Source organism: Nothoprocta perdicaria, unplaced genomic scaffold (assembly GCF_003342845.1).
Source record: "Nothoprocta perdicaria isolate Ctin4 unplaced genomic scaffold, notPer1 scaffold_13, whole genome shotgun sequence".
Lineage (NCBI taxonomy): Eukaryota > Metazoa > Chordata > Aves > Tinamiformes > Tinamidae > Nothoprocta > Nothoprocta perdicaria.
The window spans coordinates 4,520,831-4,547,473 of record NW_020454427.1 but is presented as its reverse complement, the minus strand read 5'-3'; positions in this window follow the sequence as shown (position 1 = coordinate 4,547,473).

Here is a 26,643-nt window from a genome sequence, read left to right as displayed (position 1 = left end):
AGGAGGTTTTAGTTTCAAGTTAATTACGATATTCCCTGACTCCTTCCCCTCCATCTGACACTACCAGTGATGTTGGTGACCACTCCTTCCCTGCAGTAGTCCAAGTCCGTGCACCTGGACCTGCATTTCTGTAAACTCCAATTACAGAGTCTTGCAGACTGTCCCGTAAAATGGAGACTGAGAAAATACTCAAATTAAAGAYAGAAAATAGACTCTAATTCAGTCAGCAGGATCAGTTACATGGAGCTAACATTACTAGTCCTTCGTGACTGAAGTGCAAGAGCACAATGTTRTTACTATGCAAATGTAAAATGCAAATGTAAAAGCTGCGTTAGAATACACATATATGCTTATTCTCTCACTAATTTTTAGGTCATGGCTAACAAGTGTTTTATTTTGATCTAGCTATCTAGCTCAATCCTTTGGGTTGCTGGAAGTCATAAAATTATAAAGAAACATATATCAATAATTTAAACAAAATAAAAAATGGAGAGAGAAGCAGGAGACAGAAGACAGAAGGTAATAGTCTTAAAGACTAAAATAATAAACATTGATTTTCCTTTCTGATCCTCTTTGATCTTTGTCAATTCTTCTGTGAATACTAATGACTAGTCTTGCTGAGCACAGTGAATGCAAAAGCCATTGTATTCAAAATTCATCATGCTCTTCCTGTGTCATTTTAATGAGGGTATAACATCTAAATTCCTTAACCTCAAAGTTTATTTCCTCTCTCAGCAATAATGCTTTTGGCCTTAAACATGTAAGATTTCCAAATTTATACTTCCATTTGGTAAATGAAATACAGTAATTAACTTGCATTTTTCCTTTATCTCAGGTGTTCCCATTGAAGTGTACTAATCCCCCCCACCCCCACCCCCAACTCTATATTGATCCCCCAGATTTTCTGCTTTCGGGTAGTTTAAGGAAACTATGTACCATAAGAACGTTTTGTGTGATCTTTCTTGCCAGTTTTACAAGATTTCACAGTGAGCACTTGGCAAGAATTTGTTCTTTTATAACATTACAGTGCAACATTCGGTCTTAGTACAGTTTTTTCTTCACTGAAAGTTATTTGTTCTTTCTGTTTTTAGTTTATCAGAACATTCAGTTGCCATCTAATAAAATAAAAATCCTGTTATTCTATTTGTTATTATGTATTAAAGAAAGGAATATACTTTATACACTCTTAATGCATGCTTGAGGGTAGTATTATTCTAACATTATCTCACACATTTCTTCTGACACAACTTTAAATTCATCATAGGATGTTAGAAGCCAACAACAAAGAGGGTTCATGTGGTTTAAAGTGATGTTAAATATACTTTAGTATTTTCATTGAGAAAGCATTGTATTTCAAGAAGATGGAGATTTGTTAAAGAGGAAATCTTTGGGGAAAATGATAAGAGTAGATAAYTGGGAAATATGTTTTATCAATAAACTGTAACATATTCAAATTGTACAACCAGAAAATTAATTTCTGATATAGATTGTCATTTAGTTTTGTTGCCTATATTTGGTTGACTAAGATGTCTCTTTAACATTCAAGTGTAATGTGTATCATTTAATCAGAAATACACTATAGAAAGAATCTTGTTAAAAACAGCAAAACCCCCAGGAGAAATTTAACAGAAGCCGTTCTGTTGGGGAGAAGTTAAACTGCCTTTCCTATTTCTTTCTGTTTCAGTCCATTGCCTTTTATCTGCTTATACCATTATCTTAACTTTTTAATAAAATTTCCTCTCTATCTATTTGTATTATGAAAATGCATTTATCAGAATTACATTGTATTRTAACCTATATTAAAGAAACATTAGCTGTATTTAATGTAATAGTATCAGATTATTTTAAGATAAATGTTTAGTTAGAGACTAAAGAAAAACCTGTATCGGGATCAAAGACATTCACATATCATTGAACAAGGGATCTTTTAGTCTATGTCAGGTTTGAAACCAGAATTCCCCAGGCAGTTTTACTAACAAACAGCACAGCAGCAGCACTGAGCATCTCCCTGCTTGGTATTGAGAAAAACCCATAGCTAAAAAGCCTGACCAAGACATTTGTGCCATGGATAGACAGAAAATCCAATTCATCCCTGACCTTAACTCATACAGGAGTGTAGCACAAATTTTGCCTTTCTTTATTTGTGCTTTATCTGAATCATCGGGTTATGACAGGTACTTTTTGAATGGATGTGTCTATCAATGAATTCCAAGAGCAGCCAGCACCCACTCTACTCTCTAGAAAACCTAGTGCAATATATCTGAAARTATCTGTTTAGAAATGGCATATGAATGTTACAAACCATCTACGAGATCAAAAGCTAATAAAAGGCAATGATGTATTTTAGCAGCAATGTATTCAATGACTTCAGATAAAATGTCTTCCTTTTTTTCTGCCTACCAATGTTCTCTGGTACACTGCAATCAGTACCTGAGTTTTCAAGCATTAAAATATGTACCATTTTTAATGTACAGTGTACTGTTAAGTAATTAAATAAAGCATAGTACACGTCTGTTTGCATTAAACAGGAGAAACATTATTTTCAGGTAAGTAATGTAAAGAAGCATAAATACTTAAATTTTTTCAAAACCCTCAAATCCTCATATTTTGTTTTACTCCTGTCAACTATGTCTAAGAAGGATATGTTGAAGGTGACTTCAACAAGACTGCTTTTCTGAGGCAGTCAGAAAAGCATGTCAAATATGCTTTTTTATTCTTGGTTTGAAAGGTATGACACACACAGGGAATTTACAGAAATATTAAAACTGAGATYGTGGACAATTTTGCATCATATTTGGAGATGGACAGTGTAATAAGTAGTAGAAAACAAAGGGGGCAGGTTCTCTGCTGGCTGTAAAATGTGCATGCAGTATTGTCATTTTTGATCTGTATAATAGCATGTTTAAGAAATAGATAAGACAAAACATTAGAAGATGCAACTCTTATTTACATGCACTCACGTATTATAAGCTGTGGAACCAGTGGTTTAAATTCAGGATGCCACCTATTAATCTTATGGCGTCTACAATGAGAATACAACTATGATAGGAAGATACTAGTTTTGCTCCCCCTGACCAGCCCATCTTTTGACAGAGGACCTATGTGAAATTAGAAAAKCTACATAGCCAATGCTTGAAGCAGTTTCTGGAAAGGCTTGAGTGCAGATTATTTTTAAAAAAATGATTTTWTTTTTTTAAGCAAATAATTCTGAAAACTTATGTGTGCATTTCTTTACAACTACATGAATTAATTTGTCTAGTCTAATTGCCATAGAGGTTAATGATAATCTTTCAAATGACTTCAATAGACTCCCAGTGGGAACAAAAGAAGGAATTCTTCTAAGTTTAACCTAATTTTCATAAAGTGAAACATGACAAAGGAAATCAATCATATTTTTAAGTTTTTTTTAGACTCTTGCAACATTTGAGGACCAGTCTGCATGCTGTCATCACAGATACGTTTCACAGGYACATCATGTCAGCCCTTCAGTTTTATTGACACCGATACTTTCTAAAAGAAAAATAGCAGCACAATTCCTTGTATAATATCCAATGCTGATTTGCCTATCAAATTCATATTTCCAAGTAGAGACATGCTCTCAAATACGATTTCTCCCTGAATCTTCCAAGTTTTCACACATGCAGGAATTGCTGCTGGACAGATAGGATTTTCAAAAACCAGTGGCACTTTTTGAGAAGTTATTTAAGAAGCTATAAATCTACAGTTGACTCATTACTGACTCAGGTCAAATGGAATCGTTTTGCAAGCTACACCACCTGCAGATCTTGGCCACTCTCTACATAAGCAGAACCATCAGTACTCTATTGTTTAAGAAGCTATAAATCTACAGTTGACTCATTACTGACTCAGGTCAAATGGAATCGTTTTGCAAGCTACACCACCTGCAGATCTTGGCCACTCTCTACATAAGCAGAACCATCAGTACTCTATTGAAATGAAAGTGTATGTTTCTTTATATTATTTTCTTGGAAATTATGTTTATTTTTATCTTTGTGTAAAGGTATTGCAGTATGCCAATTAGTTGTTCAAGTACAATCTCCATAAAGATATTTTGCTGCATCAGATTGATTTCATTAAACCAAAAATGCGGAGATGTGAATTTTTCCGTAGGAATCCATTTTTTGTGTGATAAAATACTTTGTTGTGTTTGGAGTGTGTTTTTGGAATTTCACCTTTCATGCAAGTGCCTAAAGACTGGTGATTTGAACACACAGCTGATAAAGTTTTCCCTAGTGAATATCCGGCCTCTTTTTTCTCCATTTGCTTCATGCTGTATCTGACATTTCCATCTGTGTCCCAAGAAGGTGAGGAGATAAGATATGAGTAAAACAACAAGGAAATACTGTTCTGGAGAGTGATAGCAGGCTATAGTCATGACAAAGATGATGTCTGAAACTAATTTTTCATACAGTGTTGTGGGTTATGTATATAAAAATACAAATTCCTGTGCCTATGATGTCTGTGACTTAGGCTAAAATAAGAGGTTTTCATTTATCCATAATTTTTAAAGGGTAGTTTTTGTCTTTGACTATCTTTGGCTAGACCCAATTTAATTCTATGTTTAAAGAAGGAGTGAGGGTATAATATGTTTCTCATATCAAATTGGGGCGGCATTGATTGTAGTGTAACAGATATTAGCCTCTATGTCTGAGTATCTTAGTTCTAGCTGATTTTATATTCTATTGCTGTGTTAAAGCCACACAAGTGTGACAAGCATTTTATTTGTGTAACTATACAATTACAAAATCTTTACTGAAGAGCAACTAACCTGTCCTTCTCAATTTTCAAAATTAGGGATTGGCTAAGAAGGGAGAGATTGAAGGAAACATCCAAGACGATAAAGTCTGGATTCCAGGAAGAAAGCATAAGTACTTCTAGCATGTAAGAGTTTGGGACCTGACAGTGAGATATAGGGTGGAAGGCGACAGYGTGTAAGTTCACATGCCGATTTCTGTGTTGTTCTGAATTGCTTTRAATGTCTTCCTCTAGAAAAATATACAGGTCCTGTGACAGTTTTGAACTTAATCTGTATTTTCTACAAACACTTAGTTTAGCATGCTRGAAATCATGCAGATTTCACTACTTTGCTGTCCTGAAGGAGAGCTTCTGATTTTCATTCTCCCTTCTACCCAATGCCTCACTTTCATTTATTTATTTATATTTATTTTTATACTTTCACAAAATGGTTTCTATGGCAACACTTTTTATTTATCTCTCTCTGTGCCTTGCATTGCTCATTATCACATTAATCTCTGTAGCTATCCATTTCCAGAATATCTCATGGTATACATCTCAATACTGGATTCCATCCTAAATCCATTCACTTTCTCAATGAATTTATTCTCCATGAATTTCCATGGAAATAGAAATCCTCCATTTTTCTATAGAAAACAAATATACTACTGACAGCAAAAACATGAGTCTCTTTTCTAGGACTCCRTTAGTATTTTTAAACTGGAAAGACTCCATCTAGGTTCTAGTTCATTTGTCATCTCTTTCCTTTTCCTRTGTAGCTGCTCCAACAACCTTTCACTACTATGTCATTATCTGTAAACTTTTACCTTTATACCCAAAAGTAGGAGGCTAGTTGCAGTCAGGGCTTTTTAGGAAGTGATTTTCACTACCAGTATTTGTCTCTAGACAAGTGTCTGCAACCTGATTGATAGCTGGCAAAATGAAACATCTGGCGTCATGGGAACTGTGAAAGAGAGGACGGTCCCAGTCATATGGCAAATGTGGACTAGTTCTGGCAAATGTGGACTAGTTCTTCTCCCAGAGTCTGTCCCTTCAAGAGTCAGTTATGAGGATCAGCATGAGATTTGTAGAAACACTGATAGATATTTTGCCTGAAATAATAAATACTCTTTCAAAATTTGATTTCTGAATATAATAACCTGAAAGTAATTTATGTAGTTTATATTGGACATGCTGATCCCATACCACTCAACCAAACAACAAATCTTCAAAGTGTATTATGTTACCAGCTATTTCAGCTAATGAGATGTATATTAGGAAACCTAGTACATGCATAACACTGTACACAATAAGTCTCAAGTAGTATTCTATCGATGTCTAAGTAGGTATGTTGTGTATCCCTTACTGCAACATACTCCAAATACTTGCACTAGTAGGCAAAATAACTGGACTGATGTCCATTGACTGTAGTGCCATGCTGTGGAAATTACTGAATCTATAGAATTGATAGTTTTCATTCAGTTTTGAGGACTATAAATCTCTAGCCATCCTCATGATGTCTCTTTCCTTTATTCTCWTCTATTTTTTTGTATGTCTGAAAAACTCTCTTCTTTCTCTCAGTCTTTACTGTAACCTCACTCTTTCTGACTTCTGACATATGTTTTTCTTTCCTAATCTCTCTTTTTCTCCATTATTTTGCTTATTTGAAAAACAAGGAAAAGTTCTACCTTTGTAAAAGGTATAATTTCTTTATAAACAGGTATCCTTTTCTTCTGAATGTAATATTTGTAAATCATGTCTGAATTCTTTCATGAGTTACAACATCCTCAAAATTTCATAGATTTTGAGTTTCATTGAAGCACTGTAGTAAATTGATAAAATACTTCATCTGTTTCCTTTTTTCGAACATATGGAGTGTGACTTGATTTTTTTAGGACTTAAGATTTCAAACACACAATGATCAAAACATAGACTTTGTTCATCATTTGCTCATTTCCAAATATGAAATCCCCTAGGCTTTTCCCTTCCAGCACACCACAACACAGCAATACTGGCATTGCAGGCAGGGGCTTTCTCTCTCTCTCTCTCTGTTTCTCTCTCTTTCTCTCTCTCTCTCTCTCTCTTTTTTTTTTTTTCCAATTGATTTGAAGCTTTTCTCTGTAGTGCTCTTTTTTTTATTTTTTTTTGAGTTATTCTATCCACCTTTTTCCAATTTTGTAATATATTCCCTTCACAGCCTAACTGCGCAGTGTATGAAATTCATCTGCCTTCTGGCAAAATCCAGACTTTCACTTTTGACAGTTTAGTCTGTGTGTTTATTATCTTCTGCATGAAGTAATTCTTTCCCTGTTACCTTTAATATGGTATTTACTTCACTATACATTTAAATTATCACTTCRTTCTTTAGTCTGTTCTTACTGTTCAGATTTGAGTATGTTCCCCAAATTCTCAGATGTGCCTGCTGCTTTTTGGGGTACGTGGATCAAAAAGTCAGTCTTTCCTGGACTATATTCTCCCTCTGTGAAAGTATGCACAACATATTAAAATGTGAACACTTCGTTCCTGACTTACAGGAYAACCATAGTCTAAGAAGTTATTTACAGAAATAAGCTGTGCTCCTTGAAATCAGATGGGGAAAAAAAAAAGAGAGTTAAAATAGTGGGACTTGAGTGTTCATTATATTGTTTATTTCTCCTAGTGATTTTGTTTAGTTCTGCCATCTGCACTGCAGTGAGATGCGAACATTAAAAAAAACCTTGCCATGATCTCTATGTCTGAGAACTTAAATCCTCACCTTCCAAACAAAAAGGGTTTTTTGTCTTATTATTTTCTTGATTACCTCTTCACCTCTTTACCCCTTTTTTGCTGGATTTTTTAATGAGACGGGTAGGGGAAGACAGGAATAAGTCAAATCCTGCCCACCCCACTTGCGGTGTTTCTCTCCTGATTTTTATGACATTGTTTCTCCAGAAACCATCAAATCTTTAGGGGCACTGTAGAAAAAAACACTCAGTAAGGCCCTGGCCAGGTGTAAGCATATGTCTGTGTCTTCCTTCTGTTCACTAGACAGATGGTTAAAAATGTAGTCTCCTGTGAGACAAGCCTGGGTGGAAATGAGCATTTCTGCAGCTGACTTGCTACACTAGCTCCTACTTGGATTCTCTGCCCAGAAACGTGTGAATTTTGCACACTGTGCTAGTCAAGGCTCACTTTAGTTCTTCTTTGGTCCAACCTGCACTCCTTTTCAGTAGTTCATCTCTAAAATGTATTAAAGAAAATATATTAAATATTAATATATTTAATTTTATTTTTTATTAAATATAATTTAATATAAATATATTAAATGTTAAAGAACTAACTGTAAGTACTATTGAATTTCAGATTGATTCCTCTACCCCAGTTCTTACCAACCTCACTATGAATGTTCTGAAAAGGGAGCTCAGAGGCCGGCTTTTCTGATTCTGGTTTTGACAGAAAAAGTATAATCCGGAGAGAAAAGCAAGAGTGAGCCTTAACTACTGGTTAGTTATATGGGGATTAATTAATATATTTTGAGTTAGTTTGTTTTTCTGAAAGGGATTAACTTTCATTGAATACAGACATGTTAGGAGATGAAGATATTTAGCTAGTACATTCAACTATATATACATTCTGATTCAGATATAGCAAATAACTAACACAATAAYGCAAAAATTCATGCAGTGAGGGGCATTTTTTTATACGAGAAAATGACAGCAGACAGTGACCAATGCCAGAGAAGCCAATTTTATAGTTTAATGAAACTGAACATTAGAAACATTTTGGCCACAGATGAAAAATGGCTGTTTCTTTTCTCTCTCATTATCATGTTCATTTTTTTCTCTTGGTGGGGTGCATGTTTGATGACATATTTACTGTACTACAAGCTGCAGGATTCCTTAAACTCTGTATGGAGAYCCTTTTCTTCACAATTATCTCGGTTTTAATAGCTCTTATAATCACAAATGTGACTGTGTTTCTGCCGCAGTTTTTTAAAGATGAATAAATGAATCTTAAATGGGCTGTTATCAAAGGTGAAAAAAAAGCCTGTGTAAATCTTCATTTTTTTGCAAATCTGATGTGATTATGAGAAGCGTCAATTAGTTGCTAGCAAATGTACTCTATCTGAAAAAGAGTCTTCAAAGTGCAGTTACCTTTTAAATGTGTTCATGGAAAGGAAACACCATCAATATCTTAAAATATGTCACTCCTCCATATAATTCCTCACAATCCCAAACCAAATTAAAATTAAATAAATATCTTTGTGCCAGCAATTGAAGTGCTCATGGGAGATGAGAGTAACTCATAAGAAATATGTCCATTCCTTCAAAAAACAGCCCTCTACGTCCCCTCCAAATCCAGTGTCAGGCTGATTGTACTCACAGATACAATTGCTCTATGCTCATATATCTTCAGATAGAGACTTCTGAGTATTTCTAGTGAGCAAGATACAGAATGTTCTCCAGAAATGCTTTGGAGCTTATATTGCCCATCATTCTTKTCTTTTCTTTACACGGGGCCAGTCCCTGCTCAAAAATGATTCTCTTTCAGAATCACAGAATGGTTAAGGTTGGAAGGGACTTCTAGAAGCCAAAGGAAATTATTGATTAAAGAATTTCTTCTCTCAACCTTCTGACTTTTAAAATAATTCTTTGACAAAAATATAATTTACATTATTATTATTATTAATATCAGTATACAAAATCTGTATACATTTCCTATACTCCTTTCTCAATTTCAAACCTCCTGCTGCTGTAATAATAAAAATATTTAACAGAATTGTAGAAACATATTCTTATCTTGTTTGGTAGAAACATGCTGTGGGGTACATTTGTGCACAGATGGCTGGCAAGGAAGATTATATAAATAGAATTTCCCTTTTCTTTACCATTTCTCTTTTCATATCTTACATCCACTTTTATTTGTATGAAAATAATTTTAAAATATTGAGAGACTAATTCTTCTTTTGTCTGTTACTGTCCATGAGGAATCCCACTGACTCAGTTTTTGATGTATAGAATTTGTTTTATATAAAGAGCTTGTTTCAAATGAGTAGCCACAGTTGACAAAAGTGATAAATTCTTTCTACTGCCTTCTCTGGGCTTTTGTCAGACTGTGAATTTCCTTAGATTTTGAAAAGCCTAATATGCCCCTCTCTCCTTACATCTCATCGGGGGTCTGAATCACGTCTCTCAGAAAGTCACATCACCTGAATATCATGGGGGAAAGGTGATGCTTATGGCTAAGCAGAGGAATTAGTGCTAAACTAAAAAAAAAATCAACCAGAAATGAGGGGGGAAAAAAAAAAAAAGTAAACTCGGTTCTGAAGTTTTTTTTTTTTCTTTATTTCTTTTATGGCTAGGAAATAGATGTTGAAAGCTAGACAGTGACAGCTCCACCACAGAGAGAGGTATACTGATGAAGGGAGCATAGACTACAAAAGAGGACAGCCTGCCCATATAATTACCCTGAAAACCTTGAAAGCTGACATTTACTGATACTGGGACTGCTTCCAAGGTTTTTAATTTCTTCCCCCCACACACCGTTTTTACAAGACAGAATCCATTTGAGTCTAATTAAATAGAAGATAATTAATAATGTTGTCAGGTTTATGTCAACACTATTTGTATACCTTTTATAAATATTATTCATGTACAGAGTTCTTTTTGACTTACTAAGACATACTAGTTACTGAATTCATGGACCTGTTGGTTGCTCCGAAAGATGAAGACTGAATTGCCTTTACATTGATAATGATTGATTCACAGCTCACCGTGTTTGTAATTTCAAAATAAACAATACCATTGCATTTTTGTTCTTTGCAAAATGTAATTAACTACCTCTCTACAGTGTTTCCATAGCACATATCTGCCAGTGATTTAGATTGTTTGTATAGTCATGCTACAACATGCAAGGGGGGAGAGAGAAGCCATCTGTCATTTAATTTATTTCTCCCTGCGTTATGTATATATAGCAAATTCAGGTTATGCATTAACATTAGCCAGAGAAAGCATTTCTTTGCATATTTTTCTCTGCTTCTAAACTGTCATCATTTTTATAGCCTTATGTTTGGAAGATAAATAAATGCCTTCTGTTGCCTGTAGTATGAGTTTCAGAGCTGTTAGAGGAAACAAGCTAATAGAATGCATCTATCCAATGATGGATATATTTGTCTAATTTTAGTGAGTATTGCATGAAAAATACTTTATTTATTCACTTGTCATAGACTTGTCATAGACAAGTGAATTGTATGTGATTCTGACTTCAGTCTGTACATATTAATCCAAGAATTTTTGTTGGACCTCCTCACTCCAACTGGTTATTAATATTTGACAATTGATGTGTGGTTCTCATTTGACTTAATTTGCTCAATAGAATTATCACACTATAGGAATAACATTTCACTTGCCTTTATGTTCTATGAAATTTTGCTTTAATAGGGTACTTCAGAACAATTTTGATGGTTATTTTTTATTTGAGTTCAGATCTGGTGTCAGTTTTTTTCTTTTGCTGCGTGAAAGAGAACATGTAAGCTGAAGTCTTCCCTCCTTTTCGTTTGTGCCTTTAATTGCTCTGTAAGAAAATAAGCAGTGAACTTCTACTGCCACAAGATAACAGAAACATTTAAAGGTATTTACAGGACCTTTGTTTCTTTTTATCTTGATACATTTCTAATTATGATTCTATTTTTATTACAGAAGAGCTGGAAGATTCCAATTAGGAATTGGCCTCTTCTGTATTCAACATTGCATTGGAAAAGGATTGTGCTATACCCTGAAGAGTTTAGAGCTGATTTAAGACACAAAGTGAATTAGTTTAATAATCAGCAACAATAGCAGCTATTAAGGAGATTTATTGTGYCAACTGGTGCGATTTTAGCAAGTTGTATTTTACGCTTTACTTTGAGATTCAGCTTTTGAAATCAGGTGACTGAACGTGCCTTTGACTTTTTGTTCATTTTTTCCTTTTTTAGAAGATTTAATTCTTCAAATTATGGACAAAAGCTTGAAAAGCATGAGCTGTAATGGCTGTAGGATAGAATAAAACTCCATGAAAATTTGAAAAATATTTAATGAAATTGGTGCCTTCTAATTTTTGAATGTTTGTGGCTGTCAGGAGTATTCTCAGTGAAAAAATTCATGTCTGAAATTGGTAAAGCAGGGTTGCATAAGAGATATCAGCCTAAGTATGGAGATTTGGGTGCTTATATACTTTATATACTATATATACTTTRGCCAGTTTAAAAAGTGAATCCATTCAAACTTATGAAGATGGTATATGCAAAAGGAAATACTCACACTATAGATATTTTTGAATGTCATTCACATGTCACTTTTTCTCAAAAGACCTTTGCCAGAGTCATGCCTCTCTCTGTAAGTGTTTCAACTAATCTGTATATCAAAAACAACAATAGAATACCTTATAAGCAGTGGAAATCCTACATAGGAAAAGAAACAGTCCATACAAATATTACTGCAATAGACACCAAGTGATTTTCATATAGTCTACTGATTTTTAGACTTTGTACTACTGGTTTCATATTCTAATTTTGTTTTAATGGAAAAGATAATTTTGCCAGGATGATTAAAGCCAGCCAATGTAATAGTAATTATTTAAATACTACATGTTTATTTACAAAATGTTTGTTTATGACTGTGCCATTAAAATTACACTACAATAGACCGTTATTTTTATTATTATAGATCATATCAGTATTACCAAGAGCCCAGTTGCAGACCACACTCCTATTGTTCTACTACTTCTGTGAACATCAAGCCTTTACAAATTAGGCATAAAACCAAGACTACATAAGTGATGGATGGACAGGAAAATAGAAAGGTTTAATGAAGTAATGTTAGCCAGTTAGGAGAATGACTTTTGTTTGTGTAACAATAACATTTAAATAATGATCATCAACCTTTTACAACCAGAGTGACCCATTCTTCCTCCATAATGAGGAAAAGTCGACAGGATGGTGCTAAACATTTTCTTAATATGGCAATTATAATCAAATACTAAACTGTCAAAATTTCCAGTAGGACATGGACATATCCTTCCCAAGCAAATAATATATTCAAAGAGAGAGTAGATACTTTTCTGTAACTGGCTGCCCCTCTCTTAGGGTTGAAGGGCTGCCAGTGCAGACAATTTGTAGCCATTTTTATCAGAACAGCAATACAGATTAACTTTATCTATAGATATATAAGATATATTATAGATATTAAGCTATGGATTTATAGCTTAGTAATTGCTAGAAGCAAAACAATATTATAGCAAGTAGAGAGATGAACTTTCTGCATGTAACAACTTGTATTTTGGACTGCTCAGTATCTTTTCCTAGGCCCTGCATCTCTTCCTAGGAAAAAAAAAGAAAAAATTATTTTCAGTTTTACAGTACAGTACACTTTCTTTGGGGATGTAGCATGGAGTACAGTCAATAATGAGTATCACTAGTCATATTATTCTGACCTTTTCCCTTGAGAGAAAGAAGACAGAAGAGTGAGAATCCTGCAAAAGAAAATGAAAGATAGCAAAAAAGATTACCTGAAAAAAGAAAACAGCTATACCACATATAAAGTGTGTGGTAACCAACTTAYCTTTTTAAGACTTACTCCTAAATTATTCAGCATTATGCTCTATTTTGTTTGGTTTCTTTAGGCATATAGTAAATATGTCTTATTGTTAGGCATATAGTAATATTTTCTGGCATATAGGCAGATAGTAAATGTGTCATAGTAAATATGTCTTATGTAAATATTGCTTATAATATAAGTAAATATGCTTACTGTTTTGGAGAACTTTGTAAAACTGTACTGCGTGGTTTGCTACTTCTATTTAGTAATGCTTAACTTTTAGTTTTGATTTCAAAGGTGATAGCTTTCTTTGTACTTTCATCTTTGTACTTTCATGTTTTTTTTGTCTTTCATATTTTTGTCCTTTAAGACACACTCTCCCTCTACTTCTCTCTATCCTCCTTCCTTCATTGCAGGTTTATGTTTTCTAATTTGTGGATCAGATGTTGCTCACCAGTCTGCCACAGTAAATCTTTCATGAGTTAGTTCAGATTTACACTGAGGGAATGGAGGGAAAATCGGCTTCCTGTCTCTTATCTGGTTTAGTCTCTTCTTCCACTAAAATACAGCATCTGCTACAATGGAGAAGATACAAAACCCACTGAAACTAATAGAAAAAGCTGCAATCCATAGCAACYGTCTTTTTCTGTCAATATACTGCATCAAAAGGTGGGTGATTAAGCAATTACTGTGGCATTAGCTGCATTTTTATCCTAATGCCTGAAGAGGTAACGTTAAGTGGAAGTCAAATGCTAAGAGATGTTACTGAACTTTCCATACAATTAATGCAATAATTTATATTATTTCATTATTTCAAAATGGCTGAAAGTACCTTTCTTACAAAACTGTTAAAAATGCATCTTTGTTACAGCTGAGCTGCTTCTTTAGCTAATAGAAAAAATGTTATATATGATATAGGAGTCAAGGAAAGTTTAACATCCATCGAGATCAGTACAGAAAAGAACCATTTTCTGCCTTCTAATAAATCTTGCAAGTCTCCATTAGTTATGTGGGAGCATATTCACTCTGAGCAGAACGTGTTACTTTGTACCAGATGTAATATTTTACAAAGAATAGATTGTGGCAAGTTGGGTGGGTTGCCAGGCATTTCTATTGTAATGAATCAGACGGTCGACTTGCGAGTCTTGCAGCTGGGGAGAGAAGGAGATAGTGACAAGAATCCAACTGCTAACAGTAGTCACTGTCCAAAGGCAGGGCCATTAACTCTTGCTATTTATTTGGGTGTGCAGAGCACCAGCAATTGCTGTGTTTTGAGTGCTGGTGAATGGTGGTGTCTCGGTGGCCACGGTTTTCTTCCACTACCTCTCTAATTCTGTCCATACAGCTACTAGTAAGGAACTCAGACTTTCCTGCATAGATGGGGCACAGGAAATGTGAAAGCGAAGCTTTTTACAGCTCATTTCTCTTAGGTAGCAACAAACTGATAAAAAAACAAAAATGTCTGATATATGAGGGGCAGATGATCAAACAGYATTTTAATGAAGCCATCATTACACTTGCAACACTCAGCAAGCCTGTAAGTTCTACCACTTTTTTTATAGCCTTTCCAAAGCACTTAATATAATTTTCTTCTCTAACTCCTTCTCAGTAAAGGTGRAGAAGAGGAATTCAGTGCAAGTTTCTCCAATTGACTAATATGTATTCCCTGTTAAGGAATCTAATATTTTGACTGAAATTTCACACAGAAGATATGAGTGAATATTTTCCTCACAGGAGACTGCTAGTCTTTCCAAAGGATAGATTTATTTCCCAAGAATGAAGTTAAGAAAATATGAATGTTAAGCTTCATATTTTGTAATATTTTTTGAGTTACTTGATACTCTTGCTCTCATTTGATATTGAATTTCTATTCAAAATACATTGGATTTTTTTATATGCTTCACTTGTATAGGAGAATGTTTTTCCTTTTGTTTGTTTGTTTGTTTAATATAGATTAGACACTCAGTAGTCACTGAAATGCTTTACCTGTAATCAGAAATTCCCCAATGTCAGCTGTAGTGGTGGTGAAGAYAGTAATCTTAAATGAAACCTGTCATATTTGATCAATCTTATAACTGATCRCATTATTTAATTAGCACTTTAGAATTTAATTTTGAAATGGAACTTCTCAATGTCTTTGAATTATTTCATGATTTCAGAAAGCAAAACTCTTATGTCCTTTCATTTTAGTATTATCAGCCAGTTTATCTTTAGAGTATTGATATAATATTGTACAGATATTATAGAAACATAGAAATAATTTCTTTAGATAGAAGGTATTTTATTCATATTAAATACCAGACACCAAGATCTATCACATATAGCTTTTTAACTTAAATATTCATGATGGTTTTTATGTACATAAAAAAAATAATTTGTACGTGGCTTCATTGCATGTCTTTGTCATTAACTTTTCTGCACAGTGAATGACAATGTGTCGACATGCCAGTTTTCTCTGAACATCTTGATTATAACTTGGACACCTTGGTTAGAGATTGCATTAATATTTATGAAGATACAGAGATCAAAAACCTTAAAGCATAGATCATAGAATCATAGAATGCCGAAGGTTGGAAGGGACCTCAGAGGTCATCGAGTCCAACCCCAAATGTTCTTTGTTTTGTAATGTTGGAAATTCAAAAATATGAGGGAGTTCTTTCATATGACTGCCTGTAGGGGTTAACATTCTCTCTCAGGCAAGTGTGTGACCATATCTGAGTAAGGTTATCTTTACTCTAAACATATAGATTTTTTCCAGTTGGTAGGATAGTATTTTGTTGATTTCTACTAAAGTAAAATCAGAACCTTCAAATGTGATGTTTAAAAGTTTCCATAAGAAGATAACTGTTTTTTTTTTCAAAATTACCTCCTTAGAAGAGATAAATTTCTATTTTGCATTGACTATGTTTGTCATTGAAAGTGAAATTCATCTGCACTACCTGACCCTGCATGACCATCTGTCTCATTTGGCTGGGCACTGATGCCTGTAAGCACACAGCTGACCTCAGACCACTGGCATGATATGATCAAGGTCATTAATTCATCTGGAAGGCTTACAGAAGTCATTCTGGCCAGTGGGAAACTTTTGATAGGTCATTTCTCAGGAGTCTTTCTGTCAGGCCAGAGGACCAGTCTGATTGCAATGTCAGTAAATTCAGAGAATTTCCTTGAATGTTTCTTGTATCTCAAAAGTAACCAGAACACTGAAAAAGAAATAGAAACATAAAAATTGAAAAGATTGCTTTAAATTTTTTTTTGCAGTGGACAGTTTTGGACTGTTCACATAGGTAAAATTTAAAGACATCTTTCACAACTTAACTGCAMAGAATCTGGGATTTATAGAAATAGTTATTGTTAGATAGTAAAATATACAATGTTAATATGAATTGTGCTCCTGGAGAAGAATAGATCAGTGTTCTTAAATGYTCTTAAGAATGGAAAAACACTCTTTTTTTTTGATTATCCATAGTTATTCTAAACCAGCTTTTGACTGTACATATACAAACAATTTTGGACTAAATAAATATCCACACTCTTTTTCTCTTCTGGTGGTTGTGAATGGAAAACATAATTCTGCTAAAGTTATAAATAATCACGCTACTTTATTCCTTATATCTATTTTAAAAGTGTTTCATACTAAGTGCAGCTTATAAAGAAGGAATAATTGAGAATATTATTTTAACCTACTTATGGTGAGTGTAGCTTTAGACAGATTTTCATGGGACAATCATAGCATCTCCAAATTATGTCAGGTTTTTATAATYATTTCTGTATCTTGAATCCACAGTGTCCTCTGAAATGTGATGTATTTCCAAATGCAATTCTCTAGAGACCAGGTCGAGTTAATGAAGAATTTGACCTGGAGATCTCCTCGCTGATTTCTTTGGAATGGTTTAGTTAAGAATGTAGTTCTTACTCTTTTAGAAAGATCCTCCCTCAAAACCTGCCACATGTTACTGGATACCTGGAATATTTTTAGGTTTATATTTAGGAATATGTTTAGACACAAACACTGTATTGTTCTTGACTAGTCTAAATCCTAAGTGATTTCTCTCAGTCTTCTTGACATTACTCTAGAATTATGTTGTTGGTTGTTTTTGTTCTTCTCAGCCCATTTTTTCTTCCACAGAAGAGAAAATTAATCCTTCACCTTCCGAATGAAATTTCGCTGTCTTCTGAAGGTCCCCTGAGGGAGAAAGGACTGTGCTCTCAAGTAATATCTGAGTCAGGAACAACTTAAAAAGAGGAAGAAATTTCTAATAGAAACTGAAGCACAAAATCTATAGAATACCCCTCACAAGAAAAAATAGCAAATCTATCTTTCCTAACCTTCTTAGTTGCTGCTGGCCCTCCTTTTTTTTTTTTTTTTTTAAATCTTTACCATTTTAATTATTGTGGTTGCTGGCTGAAAGTATTTAAGTGTTTGATTAGCTCTTCAAATTGTTAATACCAGGAAATGTAATAAGTAGTCAGATATTTTCTGGACTCTCATAGCAAGGACTGAGGCAAATACTCGTTATCTGCAAAAATGGAAAAGCCCTGCCTGGTTTGTCTCCTCATCTTTGCTTATTTTCATCTTCAGAAAAGGTCACTTCATGATTACCTTTGTTGTCCTCTCTCGGCTTGTTTTTGCTGTTCCTAGAGCAGTCATTGCCACTAAGCAAATTTTGCTGACAAAAAAATTGACCTTTGTTTTTTTTTTAAAGAAGCAATCTGTGATGGGTAATCTTAAATAATATATTACTAGTTTATTACAATAACTTGGTGCTCTCTAGACCAATTATCGCTTTTACAAAACTGAAGAAGAGTTAAAGGGTAGGTGATGCTAGAAATGGGGAACCTGCAGCATGACTCAGTTGAATCTGACGCTTGGAGCTCACTGCTCTGGTACTGCTGGAGAGGTAGGAGCTGCAGATCCACCCTCTGTGTCAGTGCTCACAGGGAGCTCTGCAAGCCTCTCTGCCCTCAGCTGTATCCTGGCTGTCAGGTTCACCTTCCTCTGCTCTCCTGAGAATCAAACAACTTCTCCTTTCACAGCCCTGTTCACTCTCTCTTTCTATGAACAATCAAAAAGTGATTCAAATMATAGGAAATGAGTCATAACTTGTTAGCAAAAAAAGATAATTACAAATAAGACCAGCATACTCAAGGAAAGAGGTAAATTCAGCATAACTTGCTGCCTCCAAGTGAAGTCTGGGTCTTCCAAATGGTGACTTCTAGTTCCCTTGCAGAGGCAACGTGGGGCTCACAGTGCTCGGTCTGGTGAGCGGTCTGCACCCTGCAGAAATGACGCAGGAGGGGTCTCTGCCCTACTTCATGGAGACACTTTCAGATCCAAAACAGAGGTCTTTGGCCATTAACAGTGTAGAAAAAGTTAGTGTTCGCTGATGGGATTGTTACTTGGTAGCAGTGGAGTAGCAGTTAAAGGAAAATAGAAACACAAATCACCCCATTACTTTTATACGGAATAAGGTTTTTCTATGTCAGTTATTTATAACTGACTGTCTCTCCAGAAAGGAATGTGTCTGTATGCTGTAAACCTGCAAATCTGCAAATCTTTTACGGGGAGCATTCTTAATGGACCTACACATATTTAAATTATAATTGTTGTTCTTATAATACAACAAATCTGCGAGGAAGCTCTTTAACAGATTAGCAAAAATAGCTACTTTTCATACATGAATTACTAAGGAAATTTCTTTCTTAGCAGTGCCTAGGAGCAGAATCCTTACATAGGAACAAATAACATACTACACTCAAAAAGGTAAAGCCTCCCAGCCTTTTTTTTTTAGCTAAGATATTGTTTTCCACTCCCCATAGGTTGTGCACATTCATCAGGCAGGATTAGCTCCTRGTAGAAGCTCTGCTATGTCAGTGAATCTATACCAGCAAAGGTCTGGCTAAGCTGCTTTTCCTGCTTCAATGGAAGGACTTCAACATGCCCCTGAGAATCATGACCTTTTCATTTTTCTGTTGCTCATAAAATCAAAATAATGCCTTCAATAAAATAAAAGCTTTTGAAAGAAATGTAAGAAAATACTCCAAGCAGTAGCAAATAGGAGCAAATAAGCCACTTTTAATATTGACATTGATTGATCAGAAAATATTTCATTTCATGTGGACTACAGTAGCTGACTATTAACTCTGACAAGCTTCTAAAAAATGCCTTTTTTCCCCCCCTGCATATATTAGCACTATTTCACTAGCAATACAGAACCCACTGTGTCTGCCTGGCATKAATAATAAGTATCTGTCAGAGTATCTTCATCAACAATTAAATCCTGAATCTGAAATCCTGAATCTGCTCTATACCTTCAAAAGAAATAACAGCTGTAAAGCTGTCTGTTTCTATCATCAGAATTATGTGGGGAATTAGATTGCACACAATTCATGGGGGACTTATCTTTGCCCCGCTGTGCATTGCTGAAGCCACTTAAGCTGCATGATCACTATTTTAATCATCCTGAAGTTTACCACTAGGAAAAGGAGGGCAGAAAGGGAAGAAGGCCTGAAAAGTGCACAGCAGCAATCATTTGGTTGTCTGCTCCAGAGAAGCCATCATCACAACAGGCATTAATTGACTCCCTTGTTGGCAGTCTCTGTAAAAGATTAAATTCACTCCAAGCCTATACTAGTCTAATAAAAGCATCACCCCTCTTCACAGACCTTGCCACTCGTGTACTTGCCACTCGGAGTGGTGGCACCTGAGGATCACACACGTATCAATTACTACTAGAAATTAGTTATTTGTAAGTATCCCTAATGACAGGCCACTTTGCTTCTTCTGAAATATATGTATATTAGTATATATGAAGCATATATACAAAATTTTCATCTTATCACCCACAATTCCACCTAAATAACAAAATTTTGATATTGGGACAAAACAYTTGGCATCAAAATGAAAAGATATGATTTTCTGCTAAGTACTTTTTCATAGATTTTTTTCTGTTTAAAAGGCAGAAGTGTCCATCTGGCTTATGATATCTCAATTATATGCCATATAATTTCTTCCAATTACTCTTCTATTAAACTGCCACATTTCTCTTTCTCTTTGTTTCAAATACATTTTAAAGAAGTTTTTAATGTTAACTTACTAAGAAGTAACTGCCATTTCCCTCAGTAATTAGTTCTGATGGTTGGTCACCCTCCTAATGACAGATGTGTACCCTTGGTTTTCATTTAAAGTTTTGTAAATTTAACAGGTAGAGATTAGGTCTTGTAAAAGCTTTTTTTTTTTTTTTTTTTTTTTTTTTTTTTTTTTTTTTTTTTTTTTTTTTTTTTTTTTTTTTTTTTTTTTTTTGCTAAGAGCATTGCTATGTTTTCTTGGAGGTACACCAGGGCTGTAATCAAATTATAACTCAAGCTTCTTTTCCTGAAGAGCTAATTGGATTTGCCTCCATAAGTGTCTCCATCCTATGTATTCTTCATCAAGATTTTGGGGCTGTTCTATCATCTCTCTTCATTTTTTTTCAACCTGCCTTTTAAAGTCCAGACATCAAAATGAGAAGCATTGTTCCAGCACTGCTTTCACTGGTGCTTGTGCAGATATAAAATGACTTTATTTTTCAAAATCGTTTGCTGTTCGTATCAGTTGCCCTGGGTATGTTGGGTTGTCGGTCCTTCTAGAAATGGTGCCATTTTTATATAAATGATTTGCTTTAGGCATTCAGAGTTGAAAGTACTGGTGTTTGCTCCAAGAAACTAATCCAAAAGGAGCTTGATGTGGACAGAATCTAGTATGCCCAGGGATATCTATTAACTTTAGTGAGGCTTTGAACAAGTCCAAATGTCTTCCCATGTGGAAATATAYGAACCAGAGATAAAATTATGTAGGACCAACAATGGGCAAAAATAAGGATAAGAAATATATTGAKTAAATAATTCTCAGATATGCATTATTGTGATTCATTTAATTTCAAGGTTACTTTGGTCTTGTTCGATTTTGCTTGTGTCTKACTAGTAACAGGTAACTGTTAAGCAGTAGTAAGAAACAATACAAGGAAATTGGAGGACAGCTTCTATAATAAGATTATAAAATCTTAATATCTGTCCTGGATATTTCATTCCTTTAGTAGTATGAGTGTCAGTTTAAGCTAAGGATGCAACAATAGCACTGTATTTTCATTTGAAACTTATTCTTTGGAAACTTTATTTGAAAGTGGAAATCAGTTTAACAAATGACTCCTCTATTCCTTTCATTTTTGATTCCATTGGGAAAAAAGAAGTTAGGAAAATTACCTAAGATCACTAGGAAACTTTAAATCAATTTGCTAAACACATTTCAGAATCTTATAAAATCTAAATATGAAAGTTGCACAAAAACTTTCTTAAACTGATATTAAGCTACAATTTTAGCAATCCATGACCATGGACAACTGCAAGAAGATAAGCAAAGCTAAGTTTCAAAATATGATATTGTCTAATTGTCRTTCATTCTGCTTAAGAGGCCAGGAACACTATGTGCACAGAAGAGAACCTTAACTAAGGAGATAGGAAATTTGCATTTATTTCACTACTGGATTTAAACTCAGTTAAGTTGCTTAGATTAGAGTTAAGTTGCTAAGATTCATCAATGGCAAACAAAACAAGAACATCATTGACTTCTGGAGAAAAGCTGTTTTCTGGAGCAGATTTTCAAAGCCCAGAGGAAACATTCCTTTTTCTAAAGACTTGTAACTGCTACACAGACCCATAGGTTTTGCACCACAAAAAGATGTAAACATTGATCCGTCTCGCCAGCCTACTTGCACCAGTGCTATGAATATCAATTTACATATCAGGAAGGTTGCTCTTTATAAGCTTTGGCCCCTTKGGCGTAAGTGAAATTAGAAGTTAAACTTTTTCAGTTTAACTATTCATGAATGTTAGTAGGAATAGACCTTTTCTGTTACTGCTGTATAAGATATCTACCTGATGTGTTTACGTATCTTTAAATATTTAATTATCTACATCTTCTCACAAGATCCTATGTATCTTTGAAAATCAGATACTGTTCAGTTTGAGCTCAGCATGTCAAAGATAGTCAATGGGATGTAACATTATAACACTAAGAACATTATTTTTCAAAATGATATTTTAAAACTGAAGTGCACTTTCAAAAATTTACCCCCAGATCTGTACAAGGACCTATACTGATAAGCAGGGAAGCACAAAACACATCAATACAGACCATTTTACACAGAAATATTAAGGTAACCTGTTTTTATCTACCATATCTATTTCTGAACCTGGGTGCTGTTTTTATGTAAGTCTACAAAAAAGTAATAATAATAAAAAAGAAGATTATAGGCAGCACTGTCTCCACTCCCTCCCTTCTTCTCTCTGCAAGTAGATACAAATCACATCCAAGTTAGATCAGTAGTACTCTTTACAGTTAAAATTTGCACATTTGGCAAAAATCCTCAGCTCCAGTCAAACTACACACAGTGAAAGCAGCAGAATGCATTTGCCTTGCATTGATTAAGGAATGTCCCAGTAGATTTAGCCAATTCCTGGTAAAATTTAGAATGTATTTCTATCAGTAAATAAGGTTGACTGTGTGGASAATATGGGCAGGTCATAAAATATTCCTAATGAAAGTGAATGTGTAGCCTGGGATTAAAGGGCATTGGTGAAGTTCAAGGGAATCCAAATTTTCCAAAGGTTTTTGGGACAACTCTATGCAGTAGCAAGAGCAGAGTAAACCCAACAGTGACTACTTAAGAAAATTCCACCTATTCTTCACTATGTATTTTCTTATTTCTTTATCTAATTGTAAAGATAGTGATGAATGCTACTCAAACTTCCAAACACATTAAGAGAGTAACAGATTAGGGCAAGATAGTTTATAATTCTTTTGTTTTATGTAAATAAGAAAAAATACTTTAAAGTCCTCAAGCAAGATAGGCTTTTCAATGGCTGCTTAAACTTCAGATATTGGTTCCTCAGAAAAAAGTAGAAATTTGTTACCAAAATTGTMATTTTTTTCCTGTCCCGCTTTTTCAAACACCCATGAGTTTACTGTTAAGTATGCAAGTGTTTGCAGGACTAGGACTATAGAYAATTAATGAGATTGTAAGAAGGTCAGTAGCTAAGAAGACTGGGCATATAAGAAATGTTCCRGAACACAATAATGGTTCAGTGATTTCCATACCCAGTTCCAGCAATGGCCAGTGATGAATGCTTCATATCTACCTAATGGTGCAATAATATATCACACAGATATGATTGTCCTTATCCTATACAACCCTTGCTGTGGAATACTGAATCATCAGAATTGCTAATATTCAAGCTGTTTCAGATGTTGCTGTTCAGTAAATCCTTTTGTGAATCCTTTTCTGACTTTATACTSTTTGCCCAAATTTAGGAGGGAATAGCTCTGTTAATTTCAATAGAGTTACACTAAAAGATCAGGAAAGTCTAGTGAAACAAATTWCATACTGGAAAGAGATAATGAATCTGGTCCATAATTTATAGTGTCATTTCCAACCACATACGGTTTTCAACAGGAGTGCATGATCATCCTACTCAAACAGGAGTAAATGTGCAGAACTGACTAAATGTTTTKCCATTATATCCTCATATAGTCTTTTATTTTTCAGAGTATTGAAGCTGCAAAAATAGACATTCATATATCATATACATATATTAAAAATTACTTGTAAACACAAATTGATCTGTGTATACCTGACATTATCACCCTTACTTAGAGTTATTGTCACAGAGGGTAACTATTTCATGTTTGATTGTTCTTAATATATAGCTAATATGCATGTATATATTAATGTATATAGGCATTAACTCAATGTAGAAAACCTACAAAAACAAATAGCAAGAACTAGTCTTCAATTAGGCTTCAAAAAGAACAAGTACAAATATTTTGTCTACTTGCTTATGTTCGTAATTTTCACTGAAATCAAATGAATAGTTTCTATATCTTAGTAAAACAAAATCCAAGTTATTATTCGATTTAGTGCCAACACAAACAAACTTTTTCACGGTTAAGCAGGCTTCCCAGGAAAGGTATGCTATGTTAGGAGATATACGGTGCACGTTATGGTGGCATAAAGGACCTTCAGGTATTTTTGAAATTGTTTCATTACCAGGCAAGGTGTAGGGGGCTGATATTCAGATTCAGTACCTTAACAAAGTCAAAGTGAAATGGAATTTTCTTAGCCCACTTCACTAGCTGTGCTTATTTTTTTTCTGACAAATGTTGTTCTAATCTATTGCTGGAGACCTGTAAAGATGAAGTCTCCCGGACAATTTATTCTAAACGACAGCTTTGCTGTCTTTTTCTTTTTTTATGCAGTCTCCCTTAATATCTAACCTTGATCTTGCTGCTGTATAGTTCCTCTTCTAACTTGGAATGGAGAAAATATTATTTTCTTTTCTCTTTGATGTCTACTACATGCTTTGAGACCATTGATTGTTCTCACTTTTCTCTCAGAGCTAGACAGCCCTTGGCTAGTCCATCTCTCTTTTTGAATCATGATTTCTGATCACTCGCATTRCTCCCTTCTAGGCTTCCCTGAAGAAATTCATATTTTTTCTGAGGTGACAGCTAAAAGCTCAGCTACACTCAAGGCTCTTCCAGTTCTGATCAGAGAGAGGGATTATTTTTTTTGTATGCTTATTTTCACACAGCTTCTAGGTTATCCTCCCAGGATGATGTAGGAATTTCTTGGAATTTTTGACATATTCAGTTTCTTTAACCCCTACATCCTTTTTAGGGGCTACTACCCAACAAGCTTTCCTACATTCTGCGTTTCTGCAATTAAGATCCTAAATATACTCATTACATGTGGCCTTACTGATTTTTTTTTGTCCATGTGTTAGTCTTCTCTTTTTCTAATGTGTCAAAATAATTTTGATTGCCAGTGCCTGGTACCTTTTATGTAGGAGAATATTAGACATTATCTGACATAATCTATTCTTGACAAATCTACGTTGGCTGTATCTTTTATCCTTATAATGTCTCAGATTCTTAAAATAATTTAATTTTGTTTCCTACAAGCTATGTTGCTCCTTTCATATGTTGCTAGTAGTGTTCCTAATGTCTTCTCAGTGAGTACCAATGTTGAAAAACAGAGCATTTCAACTTTCTGAGTCTACTTTCTTGCTAGTTTTCCATGAGTCTTGCAACACTCCAATTTTTGCATTTTCCTTTTGTTTCTAGGTATTTAACAGTGCTTTCCCATTACAATTGGTGTGTTTACTAGTATCTTTCAGCCTTTTAATGGCATTTTGTACTGTCACCATTCTGATTTGGCACTTGTAGGCTGGAGGTTTTTTTTTTTAAAAAAGAAAGTCTGCTGTTTTCTCTGGCTTCTTTTTTCAAGTTTTCCACTAGAATCTACTCACTTTTTCTTTTCTATTATTAATGAGATATTTTAATAGGTGTAATTCCCAGTTGATTTCAGTTGTTTTTGAATTCTTGATATAAAAGCATTTTTTTTTCTCCTCTCTGTCCTTCTTAAAGAGACTATACTCTTCAGCAATGTTATTGCTCCACAACTTTGAAAATATAGTTAAGTCAAAATCATATCAGAAAAGAAACTGTTCCTCTTTTATTTCTAATAAATCTTGCCTCTAAAAAAATTCATCTTTGACCCATTGTTTCCCCTTTGTCTGTCATATGACCTGATTCATAAATAACATTGTAGAAATAAGGACTGAAAATAGCCAAGTTATTTCAAAGGGAGTTTGACTCTGCTGTCATACTTGCCCAAGTATTTCCAAAAAACAGTATGTAAGCATGTATACAGTAGTACATAAGGAGAGAATCTGACATATCCAGGACATGTCATGCCAGTAGCCAAGTTTGAATCCCCAGATAAATGTATATCTCTTTTTTTTATTATTATTTTTAATTTTTCTTTTTAACCAGGAAAAGGATGAAATAGATGGAAACCTAGGTGCATGGTAGCCTAGAATACCACAAATCCCCTGTAAAATCTAAGTAAGACCACAGAAATGAGACTGTAAAGCCCAGAAGAAGGGTAATAAATAATTACTAATAAACCTAGGAGCCACATTTTTTCTAATCTAGATCTAATCTAATCTAATCTAATCTAGTCTAATCTTTCTAATCTAATGTAGCCACATTTTTTCTAGAAAAAAAATAGAATAACTTTGTTTTTTTCTTCCCATTATTTGACATTTGCACATGTATTTCTGGAAAGAAACTCAACACCTATTTAAAAGAATACAAACCACTTTCTTTTATRCTATACTCTGTGCAGACCTCTTTCTAAAGATGTTTTCTTATGTTTTGCTTTCAGTAATTTTTTATGACGCTGCATTTCCTCACTGTCTTCTACATAGTGTCACTGCAGTTTCATAACTACTCATC